The following is a 10,161-nucleotide window of genomic DNA, read 5'->3' as shown; positions in this document are numbered from 1 at the left end:
ATGGATCTAGTATATACCTCACTTACCCCATCACATCATATGGCAATTTGATGTTTACATTGTCTCTGTATCCCACTAGAATATCAGTTGTGTTTTTGGTGACCAGATCAGCACCTGGCACACATTAGATGCCTAATAAATTTCTATTGAATGAATGAATGAATTCTGTGTAAATAGCAAGTAGGGTAAGATGAGGGTGCAGTATTAGTGAGGGTACCAGGCATTTTATCAGCCATGAGAATTGCCATTGCAAGATCAATCAATTCTTTAACTCAGAAGCCATGATTTAATAAAATGGTTTTCAACTGCAGCTGCATGTTACAATCACCAGGGGAATTTTTAGAAATTACTGATAACTAGAACATACCCCCAATATACCCCTAGGAGCAGACCAGACATTCATAGCTTTTTAAAAAATAGTTTTATTGAGATATAATTTACATATAATAAAATTCATTCATTTGAAGTGCACAATTCAGTAGTTTTTAAATAAATGTTTTAAATGTTTAAATGTTTAAATAAATGTTTTAAATAAAATCTAATTTTAGAATATTTCTACCAACCTCCCCAATCCCCCATCCATTTACAGATACTTCCTCTTCTCACCCTCAGCCCCAATCCACCCCCAATCTACTGTGTCTCCATACATTTTCTTTTTATTGAGATAAAAATATTTACCCATTTAAAGTGTACAATTAGGTGGTTTTTAGTATATTCTAGGAGGTGTGCAACCATCACTGCCTTCCAATTCCAAAACTTTCATCACCCCAAAAATGAAACCTGTACTCATTATTAGTCACTCCCTATTACCCCCAAACCTTGGCAACCCTGAATCTGTTTTCTGTATTTATGGATTTTCCTATTCTGGAAATTTCATATCAAAAAAAATTTGCATGTCTTTTGTATCTGGTTTCTTTCACTTAGCATAACGTTTTCAAGGCTCATCATTGTGGTAGAATTTATCAGTATGTCATTCATTTTCATGGTTGAATAATGTTGGTTTTTTTAATGAATATACCTCATTTTGTTTGTCCATTCAAGAGTTGAACAATTGGGTTGTTTCCACCTGGGAGTTGCCATAAATAATGTTAGTAAAAACACTTTGTGCATTTTTGTGTGAACATTTGTATTTTTATTTTGGGGGGGGGCAGCATAGAGACCTGTAGGTGAAATTACTGGGATAGGTAATTATATGTTTACATTTTTGAGAAGCTATCAAACTATCTCCCAAAGTGGCCATACCATGTTACATTCCCACCAGTAGTGTATGAGTGTTCCAATTTTTCAATATCCTTGTCAACACTTGTCATTTTTTTTGTGTGTCAGGTTTGGGTACTGATGGTAGAACTGCTGTTTCATCCTTGAGCCCTAGGGGGAATATGCTACAAAAACTCTTCATTTTATGAAGTTGTTTTATTTATTTATTTTTTTAAATATGTGTTTAGTTTTGGGAGAGTGTAAGCAGGGGAGGGCTAGAGATAGGGGGACAGAGGATCCAAAGCAGGTTCTGCGCTGGTAGGCTGACAGCAGCTTGCCTGATGTGAGACTCAAACTCACGAACCATGAGATCATGACCTGAGTTAAAGTCAGACGCTCAACCGACTGAGCCGCCCAGGTGCCCTGAGGTTGTTTCCAATTACAGTTGTAATGGCATGAGAATTAGGTTAATGTAAAAGTATAGAATTGATGTTAGTTGACTGAGAGTGATAAATGAACATTCATCTGGCTGTCCTCCAATTTATGTTAGTGTTAGTAAGTCTGCTATTAATAATCAGAATAAGCATTCATAGGGGTCCAAATATTATACTTCACTGTTTTGATGTCTGAAGTATGGGAATGAACACTAGAATTAAGATAGAAAAGATTAAGTAGGGCTAGTACACCTCCTAATATATTAGGGATGGAGCAGAGGATCGCATAGGCAAATAAGAATCATTCAGGCTTAATATGTGATGGGGTATTTAAAGGGTTGGCAGGGTTGTAATTGTCTGGGTCTCCTAAGAGGTCAGGTGAGAATAGTACTAGAGCAGATAGCATTAGAATAAACAATAAGAGTGGCTGCACCAATTTGCATTCCCACCAACAGTGCAAGAGGGTTCCCGTTTCTCCACATCCTCTCCAGAATCTATTGTCTCCTGTTTTGTTCATTTTAGCCACTGACTGTCGTGAGATGATATCTGAGTGTGGTTTTGATTTGTATTTCCCTGATGAGGAGCGATGTTGAGCATCTTTTCATGGGCCTGTTGGCCATCCGGATGTCTTCTTTAGAGAAGTGTCTATTCATGTTTTCTGCCCATTTCTTCACTGGATTATTTGTTTTTTATGGGTGTGGAGTTTGTCAGCTCTTTATAGATTTTGGATACTAGCCCTTTGTCCGATATGTCATTTACAAATATCTTTTCCCATTCTGTGGGTTGCCTTTTAGTCTGGTTGATGGTTTCCTTTTCAGTGCAGAAGCTTTTTATCTTCATGAGGTCCCAATAGTTCATTTTTGCTTTGAATTCCCTTGCCTTTGGGGATGTGTCAAGTAAGAAATTGCTGAGGCTGAGGTTGGAGAGGTTTCCCCTGCTTTCTCCTCTAGGGTTTTCAGGATTTCCTGTCGCACATTCAGGTCCTTTATCCATTTTGAGTTTGTTTTTGTGAATGGTTTAAGAAAGTGGTCTAGTTTCATTCTTATGCATGTTGCTGTCCAGTTCTCCCAGTACCACTTGTTAAGGAGACTGTCTTTTTTCCATTGGATATTTTTTCCTGCTTTGTCAGAGTTGTTGGCCATACTTTTGTGAGTCCAATTCTGGAGTCTCTGTTCTATTCCATTGATCTATGTGTCTGTTTTTGTGACAATACCATGCTGTCTTGATGATTAAAGCTTTGGAGTAGAGGCTAAAGTCTGGGATTGTGATGCCTCCTGCTTTGGTCTTCTTCTTCAAAATTACTTTGGCTATTCGGGGACTTTTGTGGTTCCATACAAATTTTAGGATTGCTTGTTCTAACTTCTAGAGGAATGCTGGTGCAATTTTCATTGGGATTGCATTGAATGTGTAGATAGCTTTGGGTAGTATTGACATTTTGACAATATTTATTCTTCCAATCCATGAGCATGGAATGTTTTTCCATTTCTTTGTATCTTCTTCAATTTCCTTCATAAGCTTTCTATACTTTTCAGCATACAGATCTTTTACATCTTTGGTTAGATTTATTCCTAGGTATTTTATGCTTCTTGGTGCAATTGTGAATGGGATCAGTTTCTTTATTTGTCTTTCTGTTGCTTCATTATTAGTGTATAAGAATGCAACTGATTTCTGTACATTGATTTTGTATCCTGCGACTTTGCTGAATTCATGTATCAGTTCTAGCAGACTTTTGGTGGAGTCTATTGGGTTTTCCATGTATAATATCATGTCATCTGCAAAAAGTGAAAGCTTGACATCATCTTTGCCAATTGTGATGCCTTTGATTTCCTTTTGTTGTCTGATTGCTGATGCTAGCACTTCCAACACTATGTTAAACAACAGCGGTTAGAGTGGACATCACTGTCATGTTCCTGATCTCAGGGAGAAAGCTCTCAGTTTTTCCAGATTGATGATGATATTAGCTGTGGGCTTTTCATAAATGGCTTTGATGATATTTAAGTATGTTCCTTCTATCTTGACTTTCTCGAGGGTTTTTATTAAGAAAGGATGCTGAATTTTGTCAAATGGTTTTTCTGCATCGATTGACAGGATCATATGGTTCTTTTCTTTCCTTTTATTAATGTGATATATTACATTGATTGAGTTGTGAATGTTGAACCAGCCCTGCAGCCCAGGAATGAATCCCACTTGGTCATGGTGAATAATTCTTTTTATATGCTGTTGAATTCGATTTGCTAGTATCTTATTGAGAATTTTTGCATCCATATTCATCAGGGATATTGGCTTGTAGTTCTCTTTTTTTTTCCTGGGTCTCTGTTTGGTTTATGAATCAAAATAATGCTGATTTCATAGAATGAGTCTGGAAGTTTTCCTTCCCTTCCTATTTTTTGGAACAACTTGAGAAGTATGGGTATTATCTCTGCTTTAAATGTCTGGTAGAATTCCCCAGGGAAAGCATCTGGTCCTGGACTGTTAATTTGTTGGGAGATTATTGATAACTGATTCAATTTCTTTGCTCTTTATGGTTCTGTTCAGGTTTTCTTTTTCTTCCTGTTTGAGTTTTGGAAGTGTGTGGGTGCTGAGGAATTTGTCCATTTCTTCCAGGTTGTCCAGTTTGTTGGCATATAATTTTTCATAGTATTCCCTGATAATTGCTTGCATTTCTGAGGGATTGATTGTCATAATTCCATTTTCATTCATGATTTTATGTATTTGGGTCATCTCCCTTTTCTTTTTGAGAAGCCTGGCTAGAGGTTTATCAATTTTGTTTATTTTTTCAAAAAACCAACTCTTGCTTTCATTGATCTGCTCTATAGTTTTTTTTAGATTCTATATTGTTTATTTCTGCTCTGATCTTTATTATTTCTCTTCTTCTCTTGGTTTGGGGTGTCTTTGCTGTTCTGCCTGTATTTCCTTTCCGTGTGCTTTTAGATTTTGTATTTGGAATTTTTCTTGTTTCTTGAGATAGGCCCTCATTGCGATGTATTTTCCTCTAAGGACTGCCTTTGCTGCATCCCAAAGTGTTTAGATTGTTGTATTTTCATTTTCATTTGTTTCCATATATTTTTAAAATTCTTCTCTAATTGCCTGGTTGACTCATTCATTCCTTTGTAGGATGTTCTTTAACCTCCATGCTTTTGGAGGTTTTCCAGACATTTTCCTGTGGTTGATTTCAAGCTTCATTGCATTGTGGTCTGAAAGTATGCCTGGTATGATCTCAATTCTTGTATACTTATGAAGGGCTGTTTTGTGACCCAGTATGTGATCTATCTTGGAGAATTTTCCATGTGCACTCGAGAAGAACATATATTCTGTTGCTTTGGAATGTAGAGTTCTAAATACATCTGTCAAGTCTGTCTGATCCAATGTATCCTTCAGGGCCCTTGTTTCTTTATTGACTGTGTGTCTGGATGATCTATCCAATGTTGTAAGTGGAGTAGTAAAGAACCCTGCAATTACCACATTCTTATCAATAAGGTTGCTTATGTTTGTGATTGTTTTATATATTTGGGGGCTCCTGTATTATATGCATAGACATTTATAATTGTTAGCTCTTCCTGATGGATAGACCCTGTAATTATTATACAATGCCCTTCTTCATCACTTGTTACAGCCTTTAATTTAAAGTCTAGTTTGTCTGATATAAGTATGGCTACTCCAGCTTTCTTTTGGCTTCCAGTAGCATGATAAATAGTTCTCCATCCCCTCACTTTCAATCTGAAGGTGTCCTCAGGTCTAAAACGAGTCTCTTGTAGACAGCAAATAGATGGGTCCTGTTTTTTTATCCATTCGGATACCCTATGTCTTTTGGTTGGTGCATTTAGTCCATTTGCATTCAGTGTGATTTTAGAAAGATATGGGTTTAGAGTCATTGTGATGTCTGTTTTCATGCTTGTAGCGAGGTTTCTGGTACTTTGTCTCACAGGATCCCCTTTAGGATATCTTGTAGGGCTGGTTTAGTGGTGATGAATTCTTTCAGTTTTTGTTTGTTTGGGAAGACCTTTATCTCTCCTTCTTTTCTAAATGACAGACTTGCTGGATAAAGGATTCTCAGCTGCACTTTTTTTTCTGTTCATCACATTGAAGATTTCCTGCCATTCCTTTCTGGCCTGCCAAATTTCAGTAGACAGATCCGTCACGAGTCTTCTCAGTCTCCCTTTATATGTTAGAGCATGTTTATCCCTAGCTGCTTTCAGAATTCTCTCTTCATCCTTGTATTTTGCCAGTGTCACTATGATATGTTGTGCAGAAGTTCGATTCAAGTTATGTCTGAAGGGAGTTCTCTGTGCCTCTTGGATTTCAATGCCTTTTTCCTTCCCCAGATCAGGGAAGTTGTCAGCTATTATTTCTTCAAGTGCACCTTCAGCACCTTTCCCTCTCTCTTCCTCCTCTGGAATCCCAATTATGCATATATTATTTCTTTTAATTATGTCACTTAGTTCTCTAAGTCTCTCCTCATACTCCTGGATGTTTTTTTTTTATATCTTTTTCTCAGCTTCTTTTTCCATAATTTTATCTTTTAATTCACCTATTCTCTCCTCTGCCTCTTCAATCCGAGCTGTGGTCGCCTGCATTTTATTTTGCACCTCATTTATAGCATTTTTAGGCTCCTCCTGACTGTTTCTTAGTCCCTTGATCTCTGTAGTAATAGATTCTCTGCTGTCCTCTATACTTTTTTCAAGCCCATTGATTAATTTTATGACTATTATTTTAAATTCATTTTCTGCTATATTGCTTAAATCGTTTTTGATCAGTTCATTAGCTGTCGCTATGTCCTGGAGTTTCTTTTGAGGAGAATTCTTCCATTTCATCATTTTGGATAGTCCGTGGAGTGGTGGGGAACTGCAGGGCTCTTCCCCTGTGATGTCTGGAGTAACTTGCATTGGTGGGCGGGGCTGCAGTCAGACCTGATGTCTTCCCCCAGCCCACCGCTGGGGCCACAGTCAGACTGGTGTGTACCTTATCTTCCCCTCTCCCAGGGCAGGACTCACTGTCGAGTGGTTGGGCCTCTCTCTGGGCTACTTGCACACTGCCAGGCTTGTGATGCTGTTTTGATTGGATCTGGCATACTAGCCGGGGTAGATCTGCAAGGTGCACAGGGGCAGGAGGGGTAGGCTCATCTTGCTTTGCCTTTGGTGGTCCACTTCGGGAGGGGCCCTGTGGCATCGGGAGGGAGGCAGACTCGTCAGAGGGATGGATCCACAGAAGCACAGCATTGGGTGTTTGAGCGGTGCAAGCAAGTTCTGTGAAGGGAACTGGTTCCCTTTGGGATTTTGGCTGGGGGATGGGCGAGGGAGATGGCGCTGGTGAGCACCTTTGTTCCCCGCCAAGCTGAGCTCTGTCCTCCTGAGGGTCAACAACTCTCCCTCCCGTTGTCCTCTAGCCTTCCCGCTCTCGGAGCAGAGCTGTTGACTTATAACATTCCAGATGTTAAGTCCCGCTGGCTGTCAGAGCTCACGCAGTCTGGCCCTTCTGCTTTTGCTAACCAGACTCCGGGGCTCTGCCTTTCTGGGTGGGCTGGCTGCCCCTCCACCACCCTGGCTCCCTCCCACCAGTCCGTGTAGTGTGCACCGCCTCTCCGCCCTTGCTACCATCTTCCATGGGCCTCTCATCTACGCTTGGCTCTGGGAGTCCGTTCTGCTAGTCTTCTGGCATTTTTCTGGGTAAATTAGATATATGTGGGTGGGATCTAAGCAATCAGCAGGACACGGTGAGCCCAGTGTCCTCCTACACTGCCATCTTCCTCGAGGGGGTGTGACATTTACCTTTTAGTATTTTTTTTAAGTTTATATATTTATTTTGAGAGAGAGAGAGATAACAAGTGGGGAAGGGCAGAGAGAGAGGGAGAGATCATTCCAAGCAGGCTCTTCACTGTCATTATTGACCCCATGTGGGGCTCAAACTCATGAACCATGATCATTACCTGGGTTGAAACCAAGAGCTGGATGCTTAACTGACTGAGCCACCCAGGGGCCCCCATTTAGTTGTTAGTATTAATGAAATAATACAAAGTACTAAAGAGCTGATTAAGATGATCATCAGCATGTTGTCATGAAAATGTAAGTATTCTTTTATCATTGGAGATGTCACATCTTGGAAACCTAATTTGAAAGGGGTATGCCATAGAAATATACAGGACTTCAACCTATAATTTAACTTTGACAAAGTTTTGTAATTTTTAATAATATCTCATTATTGAGAAAAACGTAATGGTTATGGTGTTGGCTTGAAACAAGTTTGAGAAGTTTTGACTCCTTCCTTTCTTATTTTAGACTTATGCAAGTGGATTCTTCAAATATGTGATATGGAGGACGGCATCAGAGTAGTCATTTGAAGTTAGAATTAATCGCCTCTACCATTGCTACTTCTCATTTGGATGTAAAAGCTTCTCAAACTATAAAGATTATTAATATAACTGTGGTGATGAGATGAATGAGCCTGTATATGAGATGGTATTTCATGTTGTGTACACATCTGGATAATTGGAATAGCATGAAGGTATTCTTGATAAGTCAAGAAAGTGTTGTGGGAAGAAGATTATATCAACCTCAACAAATATAATTATGAAGTGAACTTTTGCCTAAGTAGAATTCAGTGTGCAGACTGAAAACAGAGGGAGTCAATGAATGAAACTTCCAATAATAGCAAATACTGCTTCTATTGATAAGACGTAGTGGAAATGTGCTACTATATAATATGTGTCATGGAGAACAATATCTAGGAATGAATTAGCTAATACAATTCCTGTTAAGCCCCCCACTGTGAATAAATAGATAAAACCCAGGACTCATAGCATGCCTGGTGATCATTTGATGTCGCCTCCATGAAAGGTTGTTAGTCAACTAAATACTTTTACTCCTGTTTGGATAGCAATAATTACAAAGGCTGATGTAAGGTATGCTCATGTGTTGGCATTCATGCCTACAGTAAATATATGGTGAGCTCATGCAGTGAAAGCTAGGAATCTGATGGACTTATGGCTGAAACTATTTCTATCTATACAAAGGGTTCTTTTTTTTTCCTCCTGAATAATAGGTAATAATCTGTGCAATCATTCCCAAATCGGGTAAAATTAGGATATACACTTCAGGGTGCCAGAAGAATCAATATATCAATATAGATATTATAAAATAGTGTCTCATATTTCTGTAGGGTCAAAGAATGTGGTACTTAGGTTGTCTTCTGTTAGTAACATAGCAATTCCAGTTGCTAAAACTGAAAGTGACAGAAGTAGAACAGCTGTAATTAGGACAAAACAAATGAATAAAGGTGTTTCATATTGGGATATAACAGGTGGCTTCATGTTGATATAGTAATGAAGTTGATAGCCACTAAAATTGAGGATACACCTGCTAAGTAAAGGGGAAAAATAGATCTATTGATGCTCCTGTGTGTGCTGGATTGCCAGCTAGAGGTGGATATACAGTCCAACCGGTTCCTGAACCTGTTTTAACTATCGATGATGTAAGAGTACAAATGATGGTGGTAATAGTCAGAAGCTTTTATTGTTGATTCAGAGAAATGGTATATCAGATGTTCCAATTATTAGTAGTACTAGTCACTTTCCAAACCCTCCAATTAATAGACAATATTATGAAGAAAATCATTATGAATATGTGTGGGCAGTCACAATTACATTATAAATTTTGTCATCTTACAGTACGGCTCTGGATTGACCTAGTTTGGCATGGATTAGAACATTTAAGGTAGTTCCCATTATTCCAACTCATGCACCAAATAGAAGATACAGGGTGCCAATATCTTCATGATTTTGTAAAAATAATCAGTGGTTTATGAACATAGGTAAAATGACTGAGGAAAACATTAGAGTATAATTGTAAAAACAAAGGTTGAGCCCTCTTTTTGTCAAGCTTTGTGGTGAATATATCGAATTGCAAATTCAAAGAAGCAGCATCAGCACAGAAAACTCCCTTCAGACATAGCTTGAATTGATCTTCTGCACATCATATCATAGTGAAACTGGAAAAATACAAAGATAAAGAGAGAATTCTGAAAGCAGCTGGGGACAAACAGGCCTTAATGTACAAGGGTAGACACATAAATGTAATAGCAGAACTATCTACTGAAATTTGGCAAGCCAGAAAGGAATGGCAGGAAATTTTCAATGTTCTGAATAGGAAAAATGTGCAGCCAAGAATCCTTTATCCAGCAAACCTGTCATTCAGAATACAAAGAGAGATAAAGGTTTTCTCAAAGAAAAACTGAAGTGATTCATCACCACTAAAACAGCCCTACAAGAGATCATAAGGGGGACTCTGAGTGGAATGTTGCAAAGACCACAAAGGGTCAGAGACATCACTACAAGCACAAAACCTACAGATAACACAATGACCGTACACCCATATCTTTCAATAATAACACTGAATGTAAAAGGACTACATGCTCCATTCAAAAGACATAGGGTACCGGATTGGAAAAAACAAAAACAAACAAACAAAAAAAAAAACAAGACCCATTTATTTGCTCTCTACAAGACACCGATTTTAGACCTGAGGACACCTTCAGATTG

General features: G+C 38.5%; 1 pseudogene; it reads right to left on the bottom strand.

Moving 5' to 3' along the window:
* Positions 1-7,999: 7,999 nt before the first annotated feature.
* On the bottom strand, positions 8,000-9,432 carry LOC128773805 (cytochrome c oxidase subunit 1-like; annotated as a pseudogene).
* Between the last annotated feature and the right edge of the window lie 729 nt (positions 9,433-10,161).

This window comes from Panthera pardus, unplaced genomic scaffold (assembly GCF_024362965.1).
Source record: "Panthera pardus isolate Hobbes unplaced genomic scaffold, ASM2436296v1 HiC_scaffold_27, whole genome shotgun sequence".
NCBI lineage: Eukaryota > Metazoa > Chordata > Mammalia > Carnivora > Felidae > Panthera > Panthera pardus.
The sequence above is the reverse complement of the archived record's forward strand: the minus strand, read 5'-3'. Positions and strand labels throughout refer to the sequence as shown.